At 39.8% G+C, this 24,504-nt stretch overlaps 1 long non-coding RNA gene across 2 annotated transcripts in view; it reads right to left on the bottom strand.

The window, feature by feature from the left end:
* LOC139167761 (uncharacterized) overlaps window positions 1-24,504 on the bottom strand; it is a 150,936-nt gene that overhangs the window by 15,930 nt on the left and 110,502 nt on the right. For both annotated transcript variants that reach the window (XR_011559188.1, XR_011559187.1), the window contains exons 6-7: window positions 6,964-7,125; window positions 3,959-4,023 (exon numbers count right to left, since the gene is read on the bottom strand). This is a non-coding gene — a long non-coding RNA (uncharacterized lncRNA). The remainder of the gene's footprint in view (window positions 1-3,958; window positions 4,024-6,963; window positions 7,126-24,504) is intronic.

Here is a 24,504-nt window from a genome sequence, read left to right as displayed (position 1 = left end):
TATAATACAGATATTTTCCATCAGATTATAGCTGGTACAGTATTTGTAGCTTCTCTCTAGTCTTATATATTTCATTCCCATTTGCTTAAGGCTGATACTACCTCAGATTGAGAAGCAACAGAACAGAATAAGAGAACTGAGGAAGCTTCTTGGATAAGAATCTTCAAGGAAAAACAAAGAAAGTCCAGTTGCCTTTTGCAAAAGCACCTTTGGGACAAAGCAACAGTATATTTCTGGACATGAGATGTCAATCTGTTCTTTTACGATTGTATTAACATCAGTGTACATTAAGCAGCTTTGATTTATCTCTGCAAAGCAATTTGTGCAATGAAAATGATTTGTGGGTATAGAAATTACCCGCCATTAATTTTTCAATATACATTCTAACATTTGGGATTTGTTTATGTTATTGTCAACTGCTCAAGAGCAGTTAATAATAAGTAAAATATTATAGCACATTTCTCTGGTTTACAACATCAAGCCAAAAAGCTATTTTCTTCACTTGGCAACAAATGGAGGGCAAGTATATTAACGGCATCACATGCCAACACAAGAGTGGGAAAGAGATTGTTCTAAAATAAATATACTGTAAAATGTATTCACACATCCTGGATTGATTATCAGGACAACGAAGATATATGGATGAATAATAAAATATACATTTCACTCCTGGTTGAAGGAGCATTTCCTCCACTCTTAAAATAAATATTTCATTGATTTTTATGATGCAATCTGTCTTCAGATTTCACGTAATCCTGGAAAAATACTCTAAGGCATTACGAAGTGCCTCCAAATTTAACCACAGGATGATGCTGGCCCAGTACATAATTTCCTGCTCTTACGATGTCAATAACATTAACAGCCACAAGCTAACAATGCCAATAAAAATACAGATGATAATTCCCTTTTTCATCCTCTGACACTCAACGAAAGTATAAGAATACCTTTATACGAGAAGGTACATAGGTTATTCTGGTAAAATGGACAAACCGGATAATACTGCACTATTATAAATGATCATTAACCATTGCAAGTTAATCATGCAGGTGGATGATGATGCGGAAATAGGGAATGAATGGCTGTCATTGTCTATTTGGCTTCTACTATAATGAAGCTGCTTTGTTCTGAATGTTATAGATCAGTGATGGCTAACCTTTTCCAGAGTGAGTGCCCAAAGTGCGCGCACCCAAACCCTCAAAATGCAATGCGTGCATGGCCCCAGTGCATGCTCCCCACCTTGAGCATGAGCACACAGCCTGCATGACCCCACCCCCACAAATGCATGAGCATCCCCCTTGCAGGCGCGGCAGAGCCCTGAAGATCAGCCAGCCAGCGGGTGGTGCACACGGATCCATGGTGGAACTGAACTAGACTGATGGCTCGCGTGCCCACAGAGAGCGTGCTGTGTGCCACCTGTTGCACGCATACCATAGGTTTGCCATTATGGTTATAGATAATCTACCTCCGGGACCATCTTCTGCCACATGAATCCCAGTGGCTGATAAGGTCCCACAGAGTTGGCCTTCTCTGGGTCCCGTCGACTAAACAATGTCGTCTGGCGGGCCCCAGGGGAAGAGCCTTCTCTGTGGCAGCCCCGGCCCTCTGGTATCAACTCCCCCCAGAGATTAAAACTGCCCCCACCCTCCTTGTCTTTCATAAATTGCTTAAGACCCACCTATATTGCCAGGCATGGGGGAATTGAGACATCTCCCCCAGGCTTATATAAATTTATATATAGTATGCTTGTGTTGCATGGTTTTTAAATGTTGGGTTTTTAATGTGTTTTCTTTTAAACATTAGATTTGTTTTATTATTTTATTATTATTGTTGTGAGCCGCCCTGAGTCTGCAGAGAGGGGCGGCATACAAATCTAATAAATTATTATTAATATTATTATTACCTATAGAGTATCAATAGAATCACTTCAAACTCGTTTCAAATTAATTTGGAACTCATGAGAATCTACACAGACATTACAGGGATGTCAAAAATGCTTCATTTTGAATGCTTCTCATCCAGACCTTAAAGTACTGGTAAGAGCTAGTTGAACACATTGTACAGTCAGCTTGAATTAGCTGATATTTTAGTGCTTTCCAAGAGTGTTTGATAATGTGCAAAATCAGCTATCATTCAGTGGATTGTGGAAAATAATTCAGAATCAAGTGTTTTGTTTGTTTGTTTGTAAAACATGTATAGAATGGTAGTAGTTTGTATAAACACAACATAAGTAAAAAGTAATAATGAACGAGGACAATAGGCCAGTAGGACAGAGACGGTCGGCACAGTGGTGCGCTTATGCACGCCCCTTACAGACCTCTTAGAAATAGGGAGAGGTTGACTGTAGACGATCTCAGATTAAAGTTTTTAGGGTTTGGGGAAGAAACCACAGAGCCAGGTAGTGCATTCCAGGCATTGATCACTCCAGTACTAAAATCATATTGTCTGCAGTCGAGTTTAGAGCTGTTTACATTTAGTTTGAATCTATTATGTGCTCACATATTGTTGCTGTTGAAGGTGAAGTAGTCACTAACAGGAAGTACATTTTGGTATATGATTTTATGAACTACATTTAGATCAGATCAGAGGCGACATAGTTGTAAATTGTCTAATGCCAGTATTTCAAGTCTGGTGGAATATTTTGTTGGGAGTGGGAAATAATAATAATAATAATAATAATAATAATAATAATAATAATAATAATATAATAATATAATAATATAATAATATAATAATAATATAATAATAATAATAATAATAATAATAATAATAATTTATTAGATTTGTATGCCACCCCTCTCCGAGGACTCGAAGCAGCTCACAACAATAAAACATCATATACAAATCCAATGTTAAAACAGTCTTTAAAAACCCCCTATTACAAACAGTCATACAGCCCAAACACACCATACATAAAATCAAAGGCAGCTAAGGATATATCAATTCCTCCATGCCTGGCGACATAGATGAATTTTCAAAAGTTTGAGAAAGGCAAGAAGGGTGGGGGCAGTCCTAATCTCCGGGGAAAGCTGATTCCAGAGGGCTGGGGCCGCCACAGAGAAGGTTCTTCCCCTGGGTCCCGGCAGACGGCATTGTTTAGTCGATGGGACCCGGAGAAGGCCAACTCTGTGGGACCTAATCGGTCGCTGGGATTCGTGTATGCTGATCACATTTGTTAATATACAATATTACCCATAGAATCATATGTCTGGTTCAATCCCCTGCCCAAGGCAGGAGTCTTTATACCAACCCAGAGAAATGGCTGTCCAATCTTTCTTGAAAACCCCCATTGATGGATTATCCACAACTCCAGAAGGCAAGCTTTTCCATTGGCTAATTGCTGTGTCTGTCAGAAAATTTCTGCTTAATTCCAGGTAGGATTTCTCTTTAACAAGCTTTCATCTATTGCTTCTCATCCTGCCCTTAGGTGCTTTATCAACTCCTACTCCTCATGACTGCCCCACCAGTACTGATAGACAGCTATCACCTCACTCCTAATCCTTCTCTTTATTAGGCTAATCATAGCTAGCTCCCTTAACAGTTCATCATAAGGTTTAATCTCCAGACCTCTTATCTTTATTGCTCTTCTTGCATTCTTTCTAGAGTCCCAGGATCTTCTGTGAATTAAATGGGATAGTGAATATTTTAGAAGATTTAAATAAAATTCAGAATGATTTCTTTAAGTCTACGGAGAGGGGCGGCATACAAATCTAATCTAATAAATAATAATAATATTGAAAGTAGCTAATCAAAATTTAGGAGAGACAAATGTAAACTTTGGCATTAACATGGGGGGGGGGCAATACCTGGTTTGAAATAGCACTTGTGAAAAAGTTCTTGGAACAGCTATTAATTACAAAATAAGCATAAGTCAGCAGTGTGATAACAACAAGACAAATGCATCAATAAGTACATAGCTTTCAGGTTGTGGGAAGTAATTGTGCCATTTTGTTCTGCTTACTTCATTTTAAAGAGGATTCAGAGAAACAGGAACAGGTTCCGGGGAAGCCAAAGAGGAACAACTTCCTACAAAAAGAGATCGAAAGACATGGTTAAATTTTAGTCTTCAGAAGAAAAGACTGGTAGTTAAGGGAGGGGCGATGTTAAATAACACTTTCCAGTGGCAGCATTCCTGCAAATCTGAAAGGATACCAAACAAAAGAAGATCAAGATTTTTCTTGAGCAGTGCAGGACACCAAATAATGGATTTAAGTTATTTGATGACAGACTGCAATTGAACGTTAGTAAAAACATCCCAATAATTAGAGCACTTCAGCAATGGAACCAATTATCAAATGGTGTAATGCTTCACAAATTTTGATATGTTCAAATAGAGGTTGAGCAACATTGAGGGAGAAGTTAAATTCAAGGATCTTGTGATATCCAATATAGGTGGTTCTTGACTTTACTTATGACTGTAATGAAGCCTGCTCATCATGAAGGAGCCAGGGTGGCGCAGCAGGTAGAGTGCTGTACTGCAGGCCACTGAAACTGACTTGTAGATCTGAAGGTCAGCGGTTCAAATCTCATCACTGGCTCAAGGTTGACTCAGCCTTTCATCCTTTCGAAGTGGGTAAAATGAGGACCCGGATTGTGAGGGCAATAGCCTAGCTCTGTTAAAAAGTGCTATTGCTAACATGTTGTAAGCCGCCCTGAGTCTAAGGAGAAGGGCGGCATAAAAATTGAACAAATAAATACACAAACAAACAAACAAACAAATAAATAAATAAATAATAAATAATTTTTTTAAAAATGGTTGTAAGTCAGCCACATAACTGACCCAACGTTATCTTCTTTTTGCAGCAGTCATTGTCAGATGGAAGAAACCAGAAGCCAGAATAGAGTTCAAAAGTATTCATTGTGAGTTTATTCCATGCAACTTATACCCAAGAATCTTATATATTAACAATCAAAGCAAATTGATGCCAGAACAGAGTCAATGGAGAGGACTTGACTCCAGACTGATGATGCATTTGACCTTGCCCTTGAACTCAGCCTGGTCATCTCCTACAGTCATTAAACAAAGAAAAATTAAGGTGGTGGATGTTTCTGCTGTTAGAGGTCCATACTGCTGGCATACAACAGACCATTCCCATCTGTTGCTTCTAATCTTTAATGCTTTTATTAGTGTGTTTTGTAATTGTTTCAATATTTTATATCTCCATCTTTTTATAATAGTTAGGCTCCTTGAATACTCACCAAGGTTGAAAGGTGGGGATGGGAATAAGATTAGTATTATTTCTGAAAACCAATTTCCAAATGATGTTTTTCTTCTCAGCGACAGTTTCTCTTTATGGGGAAACATGAATTTTATTTTATTTTTTAAAAGATTCATAGTCGTGTTTTTCTATGGGCAAATTAATGTCTGGTTTATCTTAAATAAAGATTCTGGATTTTGTTTGTTCTCTGCCGGGTGAGAAAATCTTTGTTTTCCAATCACGACAGGAGACCTATGGGAAATTGTATTTTAAGCATGTGGAGTAATCTTTTCTTTTGTTCATGGATGCTAGATGTTACTGATGCCAACAATTAATATGTGTTCAGCTCAAAACATCTCCCTGGAATTGATAGGCATCATGGCTAAACCACTTGATGTGGCCTAACTTTTTGAATTTCTTGCTTCGCTCGTATCCTTATTTTTTTTTAAAAAAAATAACATTTTCCCCAACAAAAATGCCTGGAAATGCTTGAAAGCTTCCTTATTTTTGGTGACCCTTCTAAAAGTATTACCAACTATAGATATGCATAACAATCACTATACATAAAAAAGTGTCAGACTTAAGTCAATATCCCCTTTCCTACCATCAAAAATATAAGATGTACACATGCTTATTTTATTTGTTTGTTTGTTTATTTATTTGCATTGGCGTTATTTCGGATCTGCCGAGCAGTGGCCCCTAACCTTTTAGGCAACAGGGACCAGTTCCATGGAGATAAATTTTCCGTGGACCATAGGGGAAGTGGTTTCGTGCACTGCCTCTATCCCTCTGATGGGGCTCTTCACTTGCTTGTGTGGCCTGTTTTCTGGCATGCTGAAGCCTGGTGCTTGTCCATGGACTATAAGTTGGGGACCCCTGCTTATATGAAGCGGGCCTAACAAAGGGACTGACATTGAAATACATAGTTAAACCTCCCCCCCTCCAAAAAAATAATATATAAAGTTTGACATTTGTTCTGCGTAGAGATTATATTCTGGTAGGGAAAAATATGCGAGAGGAGCTGAGCAGTCTTTTTATTTCCTGCTGCCAAAGATTTAAGCAGGAATAGCAGCTCACAGCAACAAAAGGTCAGGATGTTCACCTCTGCAATTTCTCCTGCATTCTTGGGATTCTAAAAAGGTAAGGGCTGGAAGAATTCGCTACCAGAGTAAACAATGTCTCAGCAAAGTACACCCGGGGTGATTTATTTTCCTTGTGGAAATGAACTTTTAACTGCAAAGTAGAGGGAATGAAGAGAAGCACAGATTCCTCCCAACAACAAGCTGCATTTTTGAATCAGGTCAAGATTTAAGCTTTTTTGTTTGCTTGTTTGTTTGTTTGTTCGTTTGTTTTGGTATCAATGGAATCAATGAAGACCCAGATTGTTGGGGGTAATATACTAACTCTGCAAAACCACTTACAAACGGCTGAAAAAAGCACTATGAAGCAGTATATAAGTTTAAGGGCTTTTGCATAGTAGTTTAGCTAAGCTCAATGTATAAACAAGTGCTCCTGTTCACAGGTCCGGCCAGCAAAGCCAGACGTGGGGTTTTTTTTTGCCTAATATTCCTTTTCATTCAATCTGTTTTTCTTTTAAAGTCAGCATTCCACGCCTGCTTAGCAAGTTCATTCCACATCTAATTATTTTGTAATGATCTGCTTCCCCTGCTTTGGGATTCATTTATTTCTGCAACTTGAGTTATTTCAAGCTTCGCATTCTATTGATTCGTTTTATTTATTCATCAGATTTCTATACTGCCCAACTCACCTAAGTGACTCTCTTTCTTCGGGTGCCATTTTGGATAGTTGTAGTGAAGTCTTCTTTCTTTCTTTCTTTCTTTCTTTCTTTCTTTCTTTCTTTCTTTCTTGATTTGATTTGATTTGATTTGATTTGATTTGTATGCCACCCCTCTCCACAGACTTGGGGCGGCTAACAACAGTGATAAAAAACAGCATGTAACAATCCAATACTAAAACAACTAAAAAACCCTTATTATAAAACCAAACATACATACAAACATACCATGCGTAAATTGTAAGGCCTAGGGGGAAAGAATATCTCAGTTCACCCATGGTTGACGGCATAGGTGGGTTTTAAGAAGCTTACGAAAGGCAAGGAGGGTGGGGGCAATTCTAATCTCTGGGGGAAGTTGGTTCCAAAGGACCAGGGCTGCCGCAGAGAAGGCTCTTCTCCTGGGTCTCGCCAAACAACATTGTTTAGTTGACGGGACCCGGAGAAGGCCCACTCTGTGGGACTTAACTGGTTGCTGGGATTCGTGCAGCAGAAGGCGGTCCCTGAGATAATCTGGTCCAGTGCCATGAAGGGCTTTATAGGTCATAACCAACACTTTGAATTGTGACCGGAAACTAATTGGCAACCAATGCAGGTATTTTTAAATATATATATATAAATCTTACTAAGTTTATTATGCACTATGCAGTGATCGAAGGATCAAGGCTAATAGGTAGAAAGATCAACATGCTAATTTTTCTATTAGTATGTAAGTAAGACTAAGGCTATCCACACTGGGCTGTAAAAATTCAGATAGCTACTAGATGGCAGCATCTACAGCAGGGGTGTCAAACCTGTGGCCCATCAGCCAGGTGCATCGCACACTGGCCACATCCACCCCTGTTTTAGCAAAGGGGGGAAAATGATGCTACAAGTTTCACACCCCTGATCTACAATTTCTATTGCAGTGATAGTGAACCTATGGCACGGGTACCACAGGTGGCACGTGGAGCCATATCTGCTGGGACTCGACCTGTTGCCCTAGCTCAGGTCCAATGTGCATGTGTGTGCCTGCCAGCTGATTTTTGGCTTGCACAGAGGTTCTGGGAGGGCGTTTTTGGCTTCCAGAGAGCCTTGGGGGGGGGATAGAGGAGGGCGTATTTACCCTCCCCTGGCTCCAGGGAAGCTTTTGGAGACTGGGGAGGGTGAAACATGAGCCTACTGAGCCCACCAGAAGTTAGGAAACAGGCAGTTTCTGGCCTCCAGAGGGCCTCCGGGGAGTGGGGAAAGCTGTTTTCGTCCTCCGCAGGCATTGAATTATGGGTGTGGGCACTCACGCATGTACGATAGCATGCACTCACGCTCTTTTGGCACCCGAGGGAAAAATGGTTCGCCATCACTCTTCTATTGTATAGAAGCCCTAACATTTTTCTGCCATCTAGTGGTTGTCTGGGGTTTTGCAGCCCAGGGAAGGTAGTTCTAGTACACAATTGTTCAAAGCATCTCTATTAGCATAGTTTCGTTTGACAATAAAGGGATGGGCTCACACCATCATAGCCCTATAATTACAAACCATCCAGTCTTTGTTTCCATGAATCTATTCTGTGTACTCAAGAGCTTTGAGAGCAGAAGTATCTGGGAAATTCTGCTCATGATAATCCTTGATTTGTTTTAGGCATGACTTGTTGAACAAAATACAATGAGAAATACTATGGCTTCATGCAATGCTTGAATTTTCTACTGAGCACCCATAATATTTCAAGGCCCTATGACTATATTAATTCAGATTATTGATCTATTACACACACATGTAATAAATGTTGTTTTCCTACAAACAGTTACATTACACAATTGGCATCCAATGGGACAAAGATCCATCTTTTTCATACATGGACATACCACACCTTCTGTTCTGGCATTTATAAATAGACCTTGGAGTTGGCAATGTAAGTTGCTGGTTGCACTTCTCTTCCCTGCTCAAAAAACAATAAGGGATCACAAGGACTGTTCCTTGTTAGCTAAAAGGAGACTCTGCTTTTAAGATTCAGTGCATCAGTTCACAATTTTCAAGCAGAACTTCTTGTAGCAAAAAGAGAGTTGCCAGAATATTAGCTCTAAGTACTCCAGCAACTAGAAAGAAGCAAATTCCTCTCGCCTAACTGGACTTTTTCTTTTTCTTTTGATTTGATCACTCACTCACTTCTTTCTGACTCCCTGAACAACCTCTTAGAGTCATAGAACTAAGACGCCTTAAACAAGATCTAAGTATTGCCCCCAAGATCATATGCTGCAATGTCCTGCCTGTCGGCGACTACTTCAGCTTCAACCACAACAACACAAGAGCACACAACAGATTTAAACTTAATACTGTATTAACCGCTCCAAACTTGACTGTAAAAAATATGACTTCAGTAACCGAGTTGTCGAAGCGTGGAACTCATTACCGGACTCCATAGTGTCATCCCCAAACCCCCCAACACTTTACCCTTAGATTATCTACAGTTGACCTATCCAGATTCCTAAGAGGTCAGTAAGAGGCGAGTACAAGTGCACTAGAGTGCCTTCCGTCCCCTGTCCTATTGTTCTCCTATATCTCCTATACCTTTCTTCTATTACTATATCTCTTCTTCTATTCTTTCATTGATATGTTCTATTACTTTATCTTCTTTTCTATTATTTCTTAGATATATTTTACTATGAGTATCTCCTCTATAACCTTCAACATGTATTTTATTATGTATATATAGATATATACCCACTAAAACCCTCATTGTGTATTGGACAAAATAAATAAATAAAATAAATAAAATATTATTTCTCCTACAGAATGTCTCTGAGCATTTTCCCACTGCTGGGTTAAAAGTGCTATCTACCCATTCCTGAGTTGTCAGAAAACTATCCCAGTGTGAAATTTGCTAGTTCCATTGTCGATCGCTGCTCTGCCTCCATTACATCTGTTCCAAATCACTGCAAGATTATGCTTTTCTGGAAATGAACGTTCAGCATGGATAGGCAGAGCAATTGGTTGGGTCCTCTGATAATGCTACTATAGAGTACGGTAACTAGAATGTAAAAAATCCACATGAGAACTAGATACAGCAGAATGATATAGAAAAATCAGATGGGTGGCTGCCATCTAGAGGTCATTTAGAATTTTGCAACCTATACAGGTAGTCCTCAACTTACAACAGTTTGTTTAGTGACCATCCAAAGTTACAACACTGAAAAAGGTGACTCATGACCATTTTTCACAGTTACAACCCTTCGAGCATCTTCATGATCATGTGATCAAAATTTAGATACTTGACCACTGGTTGATACTTAAGACATTGCTGGGTCCCAAGGTAGTGGGATCACTTTTTGTGACCTTCTGACAAGCAAGTCAATAAGGAAGCCAGATTCACTTAACAACCAGGTTATCAACTACACTTAACCACTGAAAATGGGTCCCAAATTCATTTAACAAATGTCTCACTTCAACAATAAAAATTTTGGGCTCAATTGTGGTCGAAGACTACCCCTATATAGCAAACTCTCCCTTTTGGTTTTGCTGTTCTCTCTTTCTCAAGACCTAAAATGGTCACCTAACATCAAAAACATCATCAAAAAAGCACAATGAAGAATGTTCTTTCTGAGCCAACTCAGGAAGCTCAAACTGCCCAAGGAGCTGCTGATACAGTTCTACAGAGGAATCATTGAGTCTGTCATCTGCACCTCTATAACTGCCTGGTTTGGTTCTACAACCCAACAAGACCGACACAGACTTTAGAGGATAATCAGAACTGCAGAAAAACAATTGCTGCCAGGCTGCCTTCCATTCAGGACCTGTATACTGCACGAGTCAAAAAGAGGGCTGTGAAAATATTTACTGACCCCTCGCATCCTGGACATAAATTATTTCAACTCCTACCTTCAAAACGTCCAAGACACAAGAACAGTTTTTTCCTGAATGCCATCATTCTGCTAAACAAATAATTCCCTCAACACTATCAAACTATTTACTAGGTCTGCACTACTATTACTACTATTTTTTTCTCATCATTCCTATCACCCATTTCCTCCCACTTAGGACTGTATGACTGTAACTTGTTGCTTGTATCCTTAAGATCTTTAATATTGATTGTTTCTTCATTGCTTATATAATCCCTATGACAATCATTGTGTTGTACTTCATGATTCTTGACAAATCTATATTTTCTTTTATGTACACAGAGAGCATATGCACCAAATATAAATTCCTTGTGTGTCCAATCACACTTGGTCAATAAAATAATTCTATTCCATTCTATTCCATTCTGTTCCATTCCATTCCATTCCATTCCATTCCATTCTATTCTATGAGACCGCCTTCTGCCGCACGAATCCCAGCAACTGGTTAGGTCCCACAGAGTTGGTCTCCTCCAGGTCCCATCAACTAAACGATGTCGTTTGGCGGGACCCAGGGGAAGAGCCTTCTCTGTGGCAGCTCCGACCCTCTGGAATCAGCTCCCTCCAGAGATCAGAACTGCCCCCACCCTCCTTGCCTTTCATAAACTCCTTAAAACCCACATCTGTTGCCAGGCGTGGGGGAACTGAAACATCTCCCCCTGCCTAGGTAGTTTTTGTGTATGATATGATTGTATGTATGTTTTCATATATTGGGGTTTCTTGTTTTTTTTAGAATTTTTAAATGTATTATTGTTATTTTAGATTCTAACTATTAAATTTGTCATTATATATTGTTTTTATCATTGCTGTAAGCCGCCCTGAGTCTACGGAGAGGGGCGGCATACAAATCTAATTAATAATAATAATAATAATAATAATAATAATAATAATATAATTCTGTCTTCCAAGTGATGGGAAAATACCTCCAGTCATGTCACTGCATTGCCAAAGGAAGGACCAGAAACCTGATCAAGAACACGACAATTTGAAAACATAGCAGGAGTCAGGATCAAATAAGCATCAAGCCAGAAGCTAAATCTGCTCCTGGCTATGGAAGGCAGTTCCTGTGAGATATGTACCTTTTCTTTGTGCACCACGTACAGCTGGAGTTTCCCTCATCCAGTGGTTCTCAGTAAAGAGGCACTTGGCTTGCTTGAAAAATTGGCAGCCTACTACTTGTGGTGAGATTCTTGTTCTGATGGATCATCGACAGTGAAGGACTGCAAAAAATTTTACTACCACACTGTGGGCGAGGATTATTTTGTGGGTGTGGCTTGCCACCCATGTGACTTGGTGGGAGTGGCTTGACAATCATGTGACTGGGAGTGGCTTAAAGGTCATATGACTGGCTTAAAAGTGGCCAACATCAAGGGTTTAGGGTAGGGTTAGGGTGCCTGGCTTCTCTTTGTGTAATATTAAATACTTAATGCTTTGGGGGGGTATGATTTCGTTACAATACTGTACTTAGTAAGAAAAATTCTGGTGAGTATTCAATTGTTGTACTGTAATTGTTGTTAATGAATTTTCCTCCATTTTCTTTTGCTTCAGGATACAGCCACCACATATGAAAGAAGGTGCCTTGTTCTTGTTTGCATTTCCAACATGCCTGATTTGAATTTGGATATATTTTTGCCAATCTTTTTGGGGACAAATGCCACCGATAAAACATTTTATATTGGTTGCTTGTCTTTCCTTATTTTAGATCTTTTCTCTTAATCCCAGAAATTGCAGCTACAATGAGGAATTTCCTGTCCACTCTCTAATTTAACTTCTCCTTCCAAAACTAAAATATCCAAGCTAGCCATTATGATCTACCACATACCACACTCCATATGCAGCAATAATTACAGCTCAATGGGGCATGCAAGGCCATCCCCTTGATTTCAAAACACAGAGGTTCGTAAGAAGCAATCTATAGTCCTTGATGCCCCCACCCCTCCATGCAGTTGGAAAATTTTATGGGCTGCTCTGGTCAGTGGCCAGACATTGATTTACATACAAACAGGGGTGGGCTGCTGCCCGACAGGGGGGGATGACGACACATTGGGAAAATGGAGCTCCACCTCAGAGCACCCAATTTGCACTGAAAGAAGTTGCAACAACATAAGAGCACGCAACAGATTCAAACTTAATATTAACCACTCCAAACTTGACTGTAAAAAACATGACTTTAACAATAGAGTTGTCGAAGCGTGGAACTCATTACCGGACTCAATAGTGTCAACTCCTAACCCCCAACATTTCTCCCCATTTCTATCCACGATTGACCTCTCCAAGTTCCTAAGAGGCCAGTAAGGGGCGTACATAAGTGCACTGGTGTGCCTAATGTCCCCTGTCCAATTGTCTTTCCTTATATATCATATATATTTTATTCCTCTCATATATTTTCTCTTCTATTTTACATATTATCTTTATATATATTACTCAATGTCTATTCTCTTCTATATGTATTGTGTATTGGACAAAGAATAAATAAATAAATAAATAAATAAATAAATAAATAAATAAATAAATAAATAAATAAATAAATAAATAAATAAATACAGGGCACCCTGCTTAAGCCACCCCGACAGTGTGGTAGTAAACATTGTGGTAGCCCTTCATTGGATACAAACATTTATTTATTTATTTATTTATTTATTTATTTATTTATTTATTTATTTATTTATTTATTTATTTATTTATTTATTTATTTATTTATTTATTTATTTATTTATTTATTAATTAGATTTGTATGCCGCCCCTCTCCGAAGACTCGGGGCGGCTCACAACACGTGGAAACAAATCATAAATAATTTGACAAATTTAAAAATATTTAAAGATTTAAAACAGACCCCATATACTAACAGACATACACACAAGCATACCATATATAAATTAAACTTGCCCAGGGGGAGATGTTTCAGTTCCCCCATGCCTGACGGCAAAGGTGGGTTTTAAGGAGTTTACGGAAGGCAGGAAGAGTAGGGGCAGGTCTAATCTCCGGGGGGAGTTGGTTCCAGAGGGCCGGTGCCGCCACAGAGAAGGCTCTTCCCCTGGGGCCCGCCAACCGACATTGTTTAGTTGACGGGACCCGGAGAAGGCCCACTCTGTGGGACCTAATCGGTCGCTGGGATTCGTGCGGCAGGAGGCGGTCTCGGAGATATTCTGGTCCAGTGCCATGAAGGGCTTTAAAGGTCATAACCAAAACTTTGAATTGTGACCGGAAACTGATCGGCAGCCAATGCAGACTGCGGAGTGATGGTGAAACATGGGCATACCTAGGTAAGCCCATGACTGCTCTCGCAGCTGCATTCTGCACGATCTGAAGTTTCCGAACACTTTTCAAAGGTAGCCCCATGTAGAGAGCATTACAGTAGTCGAACCTCGAGGTGATGAGGGCATGAGTGACTGTGAGCAATGAGTCCTGGTCCAGATAGGGCCGCAACTGGTGCACCAGGCGAACCTGGGCAAACGCCCCCCTCGCCACAGCTGAGAGATGTTTTTCTAATGTGAGCTGTGGATCGAGGAGGACGCCCAAGTTGCGGACCCTCTATGAGGGGGTCAATAATTCCCCCCCAGGGTAATGGACGGACAGATGGGATTGTCCAACAGATGGGATTGTCCTTGGGAGGCAAAACCCAAAGCCACTCCGTCTTATCCGGGTTGAGCTTGTGTCTGTTGACACCCATCCAGGCCCCAACAGCCTCCAGGCACCGGCACATCACTTCCACCGCTTCGTTGACTGAGCATGGGGTGGAGATGTCAAAAAAAAAGAGTACCACTTCACTCACATGCATTAGTACAGCTCTTTGTTGCCTTGCCAGGATGCAGGAATTATCCCCACCCCACCTCCCACCCCTTGCTTTTGATGGTGAGGAGATCATGGGAGTGACATCCAGCTCTGACGTGGAGGTGGGAATATATTCAGAGACACAAGACATCACATTCAGTTAGGTTGGATGGACCACAGACATCAGGCAACAACTCTTTGATGCTCCTTTGGGCACTAACATTTAGGCAACAATATACCCTACGCAACTACACTTACAATCCTAGGCTTAGAAAGCTTAGAACTATGTCGCCTTAAACACAACCTAAGCTTAGCCCATATCTGCCACAACATCCTTCTTGTCAACCACTACTTCAGCTTCAACCACAACACCGGAGCTCACAACAGATACAAAGTTAAAATTATTATTATTTATTAGATTTGTATGCCGCCCCTCTCCAAAGACTCGGAGCGGCATACAAATAAACTACTCTAAACTCAACTGCAGGAAATACGACTTTAGTAACCGAGTAGTTGATGCATGGAACTCACTACCTGACTCTGTAATATCATCACCCAATCCCCAAAACTTTACCCTTAGACCAGTGTTTCCCAACCTTGGCAACTTGAAGATATCTGGCCTTCAACACCCAGAATACCCCAGCCAGCATTTGCTGGCTGGAGAATTCTGGGAGTTGAAGTCCAAATATCTTCAAGTTGCCAAGGTTGGGAAACACCGCCTTAGACTATACACTGTTGACCTCTCCTGATTCCTAAGAAGTCAATAAAGGGCGTGCATAAGTGCACCAGAGTGCCTTCCGTCTCATGTCCTAATGTTTCTCTCTTACTAATATAATGTATATATAAACACTGTTATATCTTTTTATACCTCCAATACGTAATTGATAAAACAAACAAGCAAACATTCCAGCACCTATTATTCCTGCACAGTCAGGTGGCAAGAAATGCAAACTCACCTTTTTCAGTCACCTGATTTTCTTCTTGCAATGTCCCCCAGACATTTGCCTACAATCTCACTCCAACATGGTATCTCCAAATGAGTTCTGGATCAGGGAAGAAGAAAAGCATAGGCAGAAACCACCAACTGTGGGCTCCAAAATGGCAGATTGCCTGGCTCTTGATCTGTGCTCTTGCCAACTATATCAGACTGTTGTGGGAAAAATGCCCACTTTAAAAAAAGGAATCAGGACAATTGGAAATAGAAGCACTAAACTACTTTTTTTATTGGCATGCACAAATAGAGTTCACTGAGCTCTCTGCCAGAGGAATAACAAGAGTCTCGAACTATTCAAGATTATGGGTTATATAGTTGCAGAACTGTAACATAGGAGCAAAGTCACCCATATTACGCCTTTTATAGTAATACTATGGAAATATTTTTCTTTCTTTCTTTCTTTCTTTCTTCCTTTCTTTCTTTCTTCCTTTCTTCCTTTCTTTGTTTCTTTCTCTCCTTCCTTCCTTCCTTCTTCCTTCCTTCCTTTCTTTCTCTCCTTCCTTCCTTCCTTCTTTCTTTCTCTCTTTCTTTTCTCTCTCTCTCTCTCTTTCTTAATACATGGTTATTTTTAAATGGATGCTTATTTATTTTACTTCCAGTGCCACTTTTGGGGTACTTTGGCTGAAAAGTCACATAAAATAAATAAGAACATATCATACCTTCTCTATGTCTGAAAGTGAATAAGCATTTGGTAATGATTAGCATGGCCTGCCAAGAGTCACAGACTTTTCTAGCTGGTGTTCATTAGCTATCATAGTGATTAAAGGCCAGCAAGCCTATCAACTGATATAGGTAACTGTATTTGTGAATGCCCCAAGTACTGCCAAATTCAAGGAAGGAGTAATCCACCTACCTACACTGCAACTAATGAAAGCTAAGACAATAAGTCCCTGTGCCAATTAACTGAGCAATCGTTCATTGAAAAGCAGAATAGGAACTAATGGACAGGACTAAGTTACTAAAACAGGTCACCAAGAAGGAAGAATCTGTTATCAATCTCCTTAGAAGGATAGGGAAGCAGAACAAACCCTCTCTTGAAAAAACAATCCCAGTCTCTCCACAATGGCTACCATTTACTGTTCATGCTATGAAGCGGAGACTGAAAAGGTCAGATATCCTGCCTGGAGAACAAAGCCAGAGCCCTAAACAGGAATGTATTACATTCTAATCTCTGAGGCTCCTAGCACAAGTCTCAATGTATGACCGTATCCATTATGGACTCCATGTCTAGAAACATAGAAACATAGAAGATTGACGGCAGAAAAAGATCTCATGGTTCATCCAGTTTGCCCTTATACTATTTCCTGTATTTTATCTTAGGATGGATATATGTTTATCCCAGGCATGTTTAAATTCAATTACTGTGGATTTACCAAACACGTCTGCTGGAAGTTTGTCCCAAGCATCTACTACTCTTTCAGTAAAATAATATCTCACGTTGCTTCTGATATTTCCCCCAACTAACTTCAGATTGTGCCCCTTTGTTCTTGTGTTCACTTTCCTATTAAAAGCACTTTCCTCCTGAACCTTATTTAAGCCTTTAACACAGAGGTCTTCAAACTTGGCAATTTTAAGACTTGTGGACTTCAACTCCCAGAATTCTCCAGCCAGCATAGTTGGTTGGTGAACTCTGGGAGTTGAAGTCCACAAGTCTTAAAGTTGCCAAGTTTGGGGACCCATGCTTTAACATATTTAAATGTTTCGATCATGTCCCCTCTTTCCCTTCTGTCCTCCAGACTATACAGATTGAGAATTTCTATCAGAAATGATGACTGTTGTATATCTAGGCACTCATGTGGCCAACCTTGATTTATATTGAGATGGATCCACATGGTCATTAAGCAAATATCACAACTGTTAATAGCAATAGCATTTAGACTTATGTATTGCTTCACAGTGCTTTTACAGCCCTCTCTAAGTGTTTACAGAATCAGCATATTGCCCCCAACAATCTGGATCCTAATTTTACCAACCTCAGAAGGATGGAAGGCTGAGTCAACTTTGAGCCAGTGGTGAGATTTGAACTGCTGAACTACAGATAGCAATTAGCTGAAGTGGTCTGCAGTGTTGCGCTCTAACCACTATGCCACTCCGGCTCTTAAGTGGGCACATTAAGAGAACCAATGTATTCCTATGGGAGATTTTTCCAACAACTGAACGTAAAGACTAAAAACTAGTTGAACAGTCTGGAAACTGGCAAAAAACTTTACTAAATCACAGTCATGTGACCAAAGAATGATTCAATGAGCTGATTTTACAACCATCTGAAATGTGGTCATGTGACCATGAGGAGTCTGTGGAGAGGGGCGGCATACAAATCTAATAAAATAAATAAATAAATGTGTGCAGCCTTTACAAATTCTGACCATTGGTCAACTCCTGGTCCTAAATTGAGGCTACCTACTCTTGGGGAAGGGAAAGAATAGTGGAATAGCTGCATATCCTTGAACATTAATTATCATTATTTTTTTTGCATTGCAGGAATAATTTGCCAGTAGATATCAAACAGTCTATTCCTTATTACAGTTTAGCAGGGGCTGAAAATGTAAAAAAAGGGGCATATTTGGACTGCAAAAACCAGATGGCCACTAGATGGCAGCAAAGAAGTGTAAGAAACTCAGCTCTAGCCTTTATCAAAACATCTATTTTTTAAAAACCTTTTTATGTTGTTTCTACTGCCTATCTTGTGGTTTTAATTGGTTGAACCACTCTTGCTGCATGGAATTATATTTTTGTAAGCGGAGTAGAGCAAATTGGAACAGGGCAGCATGTGTTAAAAATAACTAAGTTTATTTTGCCGCAAGACCTGCTTGTCTTAATTAAATATTTCTTTCTTTGTCCGAGATGTGTGTATGGGGGGGGGGGGGAGGGCAATAAGGGAAGGGATTTTTATTTTTTTTATTTTTCGGTGGGGGAAAAAGGAAGAAGGGGAAACAGCCTTCCTTCTTCTCAATTATCATCCCTCCTTTCACATTAGCAGCCTCCTGTGGCTGATATTCATTTCCAAAAATCTGTTTGAAGAGCTGCAGAGGGGCATGTGGGCCCTTGAGCTAATTCACACTTTTTTTTTTTAGAAATCAGAAACATTTGGATACCCCTTAGTATCCTAGTTAAAGCTTTTGGCTAAGTGAAGACTTGCTGATTAGATCACTTAGGTGTCTGTACCGTTAATCATGTCCCACATTTGCCTATAGGCTACCACTAAGTGACATCTGAGCTAGACACCATTAATTAACATGGTGCTGAAACACACTATAATTTGCAGATGTAGTCAGTTTTCGGCAAACCTTTTATTTTACCTCTTCCCAATCTTCTCTAATGTCTTTCCTTAAGTCTAGCCTTGTTCTTCTTTTTGTTATTGTTTTGAACATAGCAAATTTACAGAATAACCAGATTTACACACTCCTCTCTGATTTCCTTAATCTTGGTTTACCAAAACAAGGCTGGGTTTGCTAAGCCAAAAGTAGTTTCTAAGGTAATGATGATCTATGGAGTTTATTAAGAAAACCAAACCAGTTAGGTTATAAATTGTGTGAAGTAGCCATGTCGGTATAAATCGTTACCGGTTGAGTTAAAGTTGGTTTATGATTCTTTGTGATGTGTAAACCTAGGAAATTAGATTAGATCATCAATCATAATTAGCATCCTATGCAAACATAGTATATTGATGGTAAAATCCCAGATTAGAAAAACCTGTTTGTTTTAAAGGTTTATATTATATAGATCTATGGTTATGAGCCACCCTGAGCTTGAGATGCGCAGCCATAGATAACTTTTAAACAAATAAACAAAATAGCATTGACAGGGTTTAAACCAGTGTTTCTCAACTTCAGCAATTTTAAGATACATGGACTTCAACTTCCAGAATTCCATAGCCAGCCAAGGAATTTTGGGAGTTGCACTCTGCACATCTTAAAGTCGCTAAGGTTGAAAAAGCCAGTTAAAAACATGTTTTCTACATAACCATTCACAGTATAATTCCTTCTAAGCGTTTTTATCCTTTTATCTCATCCCAAGGAGACAAGACAATCTAGAGGTGAACAGTTTTATTACCAGAATCGCAAAACTCTGCAAATATTTATCAAAAGACCAGAAAATTAGGTTTAATAGTTTCAGACTGTGAATCCTTGGCTATACAAATGCAAATGAACTCTAGCCTAGTTTAAAATGTCAGAGATTAACATAAGATAGGAGCATATGGAAAAGGCAACCTTTTGTTAATTTGATCACATGGATCAGGCAAAATGTCTAACTGGATAAACTTTGCCAGAAGACTACAGTGAATACATTCATTTTATATGAGTCCATTCAAAAAAAGGTCATGGCTCTTGAGGAATTTAAGGAAACATAAAAGACCAAAAATACAGGACTTCTCCATGTAAAAATCACATTGGCAAAAAAAGTATTGATTCATTCCTATGCCATCTAAATGGCTCACAACTCTCTCAAGAAAACTTGCACTAAATCTTGATTATAGTAATTATGAATGTACTGTATATAAGTGCAGGATCATAAAACAAAAACAGCAAAAACATGCCATCTTAAATGAGAAAAAAATATTAAATTTCATTTAAAATGAAAGTATATAGTACAATTTTAATTTATATAAATTAATGCATATAGCATTATTTTTAAAATGTGTGCAGTTTTGGTGTGCACAGAATTCTGCATACATCCTGTCTTACAAATACTATTAAAATCCACATGTTACCATTATTGGTTTGGTGATTTGCTTTGTCATTAAATAAGGCCCCCCAAATAACTTTTATTTGTTTGCTTTTTGCTTGTTTGTTTGTATCCTGCCTTTATTATTTTTACAAATAACTCAAGGCAGTGAACGTGTCCAACACTTCTCCCTCCTATTTTCCCCATAACAGTGATAGCAAACCTATGGCATGGGTGCCACAGGTGGCACATGGAGCCATATCTGCTGGCACATGAGTTGTGCTAGGTTAGCTCCAATGTGAATGCGTGTTCTGGCCAGCTGATATTTGGCTTTCACAGAGACTCTGGGGAGATGTGGAAGGCATTTTTTACTCTCCCCTGGGCACCAGGTAAGCCTTTGGAGCCTGGGGAGGGAGAAACATGAGCCTACTGGTGTTGTGGTTATTTCTGGCCCAGCTCCTGTCCCAAGGAATGTGGAGGTGGAGGTGGGGGAAACATCCACATACTGCAGGACTGTTTTGCTCCCGATGGAATCTGCCGACGAAGCCTCCTTTGACCAAGAAAGTGTGAGTGACAGGGAAGAGGGGAGTTTGGCAGACAGCCCAGGAGGAGATCAATCATCTGTATCATCCTTGGATTCTGAACAAGAATTAATGACACATCCATGCATGCGTAGAGTGATGCATAGGAGACAACAACTGAAGGATTATTACAAGAGAAAATGAGGCCACCTGTGGTTGGGTGGGGCTGCTGTAATTAGTGCTACAGATAAAAAGAACAGCGTGCTGGTTTAGCCTTGTGGCAGTTTATCTGATTCATTGTTTCATCAAGATCGTGGTTTTTGTGCTGTTCGAGATTGTGTGTGGACTCTCTGGACTTTAGAATTGGACTCAATTTCCCAGTTATTGGGTGAGCAATTGGATTGCATTTAACCTGTGCCTTGTGTGTACCAGAAAATCCTTTTGACATTTAAAAAGGGAGCTATTTCTGTTTTTCTGTTTATCAGAACTTTTGGGTTTTCCTTTTATAGTGTGGTGTGTGTCTTCCTGGACTAATTACCCTGTAATTACAGGCAATTGAAACATGCCGGCAGAACAACTAGGCCCACCAGAAGTTGGGAAATAGGTCATTTTCGGCCTCCAGGAGGTGGGGAAAGCTGTTTTCGCCCTCCTCAGGCATTGAATTATGGGTGTGGGCACTCGTGCATCTGGGATAGCACGCACGTACACTCTTTCGGCACCCAAGGAAAAAAAGTTCACCATCACTGCCCTATAACAGGTGGGTTATGTGAGGTGGGTTGGGCTGAGAGAGTGTGACTAGCTCAAACTCACTAGCTTGCTTTCATGGTTAAGGTGGGACTTGAACTCATGGTCTCCTGCTTTCAAGCCTGTGATGGCAAACCTATGGCACATGTGCCACAGGTGTTATGTGGAGCCATATCTGCCGGCACATGAGCCATTGCCCTAGTTCAGCTCCAGTGCACATGTGTGTCCCAGTCAGCTGATTTTCAGCTTGCATGGGGGCTCTGGGAGGGCACTTTTAACCTCTGGAGGGCCTCTGGGGGGGCAGGAGGCATTTTCACTCTCTGGAGCCTGGGACGGTTGGGAAACAGGCCTACCGGGCCCAACAGAAGTCCAGAAACAGTGCAGCGGAAGAAGGGGATTGTGCACACATATGTGGGAGGCAGGACAGCACAAGGTGGAATTACCCACACATACACAGGGTGTAGGAAGTGTGGAGGGGGCATTGAGTTATGGGTGTGGGCACACAAACATGTGCAATAGCACACATGCTTTTGGCACTCAAGGGGAAAATGGTTAGCCATCACTGCCCTAGGCCAAACTGGCTCTCTCACATTTAGATTTTGTGGATACAATATACAATATTGTCACATGTTTTTGCTGAATTTAAAATTAAGGGAGACTAGGATAGATCTATTTTGACCTTGTTCTGGCCTCATCAGCTAGCCATACCCTCTCACTGGGATTTGAACTTGCAGCCTTTGCCTTATAAGGCAGAAAATTAACCTCTAGGCTACAGTATCTAATCCCTTCAGCTTTGTACCAGGAAAGGGTTATATGTTTTTTCTGTTGAATCGTATATATTACAATATATGTATATAATATATGTACATTGGATATAATATACAATAAAAAATTAACACAGGTAGTGCTTGAGTTACAATTGCAATTGAGCCCCGCGATTAAGAGTCATAAGTCATAAAAGTCATAAAGTGGATCACCATATAACCAGCCTTGATTTTATAACTTTGGGGGATGTGTTTGTTAAGCAAATGCAATGATTGTAAAGTGAATCTGATGATTGTTAAGTGACCCCTGCAATCATTATAGTAAATCCATTGTTTGCTATGGGGTATATTTTGAAAGCAGAATTTAGTTTCTGGCAAAACCATTGTAAACTGCAATTGCGTGACCACAAGGTGCTTCAAATAGCCATGAAGCTTTGTAAACAACTGCAAACATCTCAGGCAGAGGGCAATACTGGAACTTTGAGACCAGATCATAAGAAGCTTTGGGGGAGTTATTTATTTTGTTTGTTTGTTTGTCAGTCAGTTAGTTAATTTTCTAAGCCGCCAAATTCCTTGCAGACTCTGGGCATTATAATTTTCAAGATCACTAAGTGACCATTTAGAAGTCAAGAACTACCTTTAAAAGCAGGATAATCACTATCTAAAGCTTATAAATGAAAAGGCAAAAAAGAAAAGGGAGAGAAAGACCGAAGTTGGGTGGAGGAAAGCAAATAAGAGTTTTAGTCATAGTGATGAGATCCTACCTTATGTGGGTTTTATTTATTTATTTGGTAGTATGAACAAATTATCCATCTATTATCTGTTATGTGCCACAATAGTGGCCCAACATAGTGGACATGAACAGCCCTTTCTTATAAGGTTACACCCCGTATTGATCAGGATTACCAGATGTCCCTGATAAAGTTCAGTTAGTTCACTAGTTAGTTTTCTGTATCTGTTTGCTGCCACCTAGTGATGTCTTTTCTTGTGTGTCTTTGAGTCAGTCTGATTCCTGACAACTTGTCTTCAGCTTTTTTGCCAAGATTTCAGCACTGGTTTGCCATTGCTTCCTTCCTGGAGCTGAGACAATATGGCTGGCCAAAGAGTTCTCAGTCTAAAGGAGAACCAGTTCCAATCTGGTACCTTAAGCATCAGACCAAATTTGCTTGCTTGCTTGCTTGCTTGCTTGCTTGCTTGCTTGCTTGCTTGCTTGCTTGCTTGCTTGCTTGCTTGCTTGCTTGCTTGCTTGCTTATCTATCTATCTATCTATCTATCTATCTATCTATCTATCTATCTATCTATCTATCTATCTAAACAATAATAGGATGGTAATTTGTAGAAATAAACATTAGGTAGGTAATGATAAAAAAAGTAATGATAGAAGACAATAGAGCTTTAGGACAGGGACGGTAGGCACGATGGTGCGCTTATGCACGCCCCTTACAAATCCCTTAGAAAGGGGGAGATGTCAATTGTAGATAATCTGAGGTTAAAAGTTTTGGGGTTTGGGGTAGAAACCACAGAGTAAGGTAGAGCATTCCAGGCATTGTTTACTCTGTTGCTGAAGTATTTTTTGCAGTCTAGTTTGGAGCAGTTGACATTTAGTTTAAATCTGTTACATGCTCGTGTGTTGTTGTTGTTGAAGGTGAAGAATTCGCTAAAAGGTATGACATTTTAGTATATGATTTTATGAACAATAGTTACTGTAAGTCAGAACGGAGACGTTGGAGTTGTAATTGGAGAATTTCACATCTGGCGAAGTAAGGTATTTTGTTGTAAGAAGAGGAGTGAAATATTTCTGGATTCTCTCAACTGAATTGTAATGTGAGTTATACAATGTGGGTTCCAAACAGGTGAGCTGTATTCAAGGATAGGCTGACAAATGTTTTGTAAGCTCTTGTTAGTAGATCAATATTACCAGAGAAGAAATATAATAAATTTAAATATGATAAATTTAGATTTTGTGAAAATAAAAGCAGGGCGTGGAGGGTGAGAGTGAGTTCTGCGTTATCTATAAAGAGGAGCTGCCATACTTACTAACTAGCATATAAAAAATGGTACCTTTTAATCTGCTGAATGAAGGCTGATCACCATCGTGTGACAGGGGTGTCAAACTCACTGTTAAATCATCATCATGTGACATATTGGGACTCCCCTCCTTCACTAAACCAGGCTTGGGTATGGCCAGTT

Source organism: Erythrolamprus reginae, chromosome 5 (genome assembly GCF_031021105.1).
Source record: "Erythrolamprus reginae isolate rEryReg1 chromosome 5, rEryReg1.hap1, whole genome shotgun sequence".
Taxonomy (NCBI): domain Eukaryota; kingdom Metazoa; phylum Chordata; class Lepidosauria; order Squamata; family Dipsadidae; genus Erythrolamprus; species Erythrolamprus reginae.
This window is presented reverse-complemented; position numbering and strand designations above follow the sequence as displayed.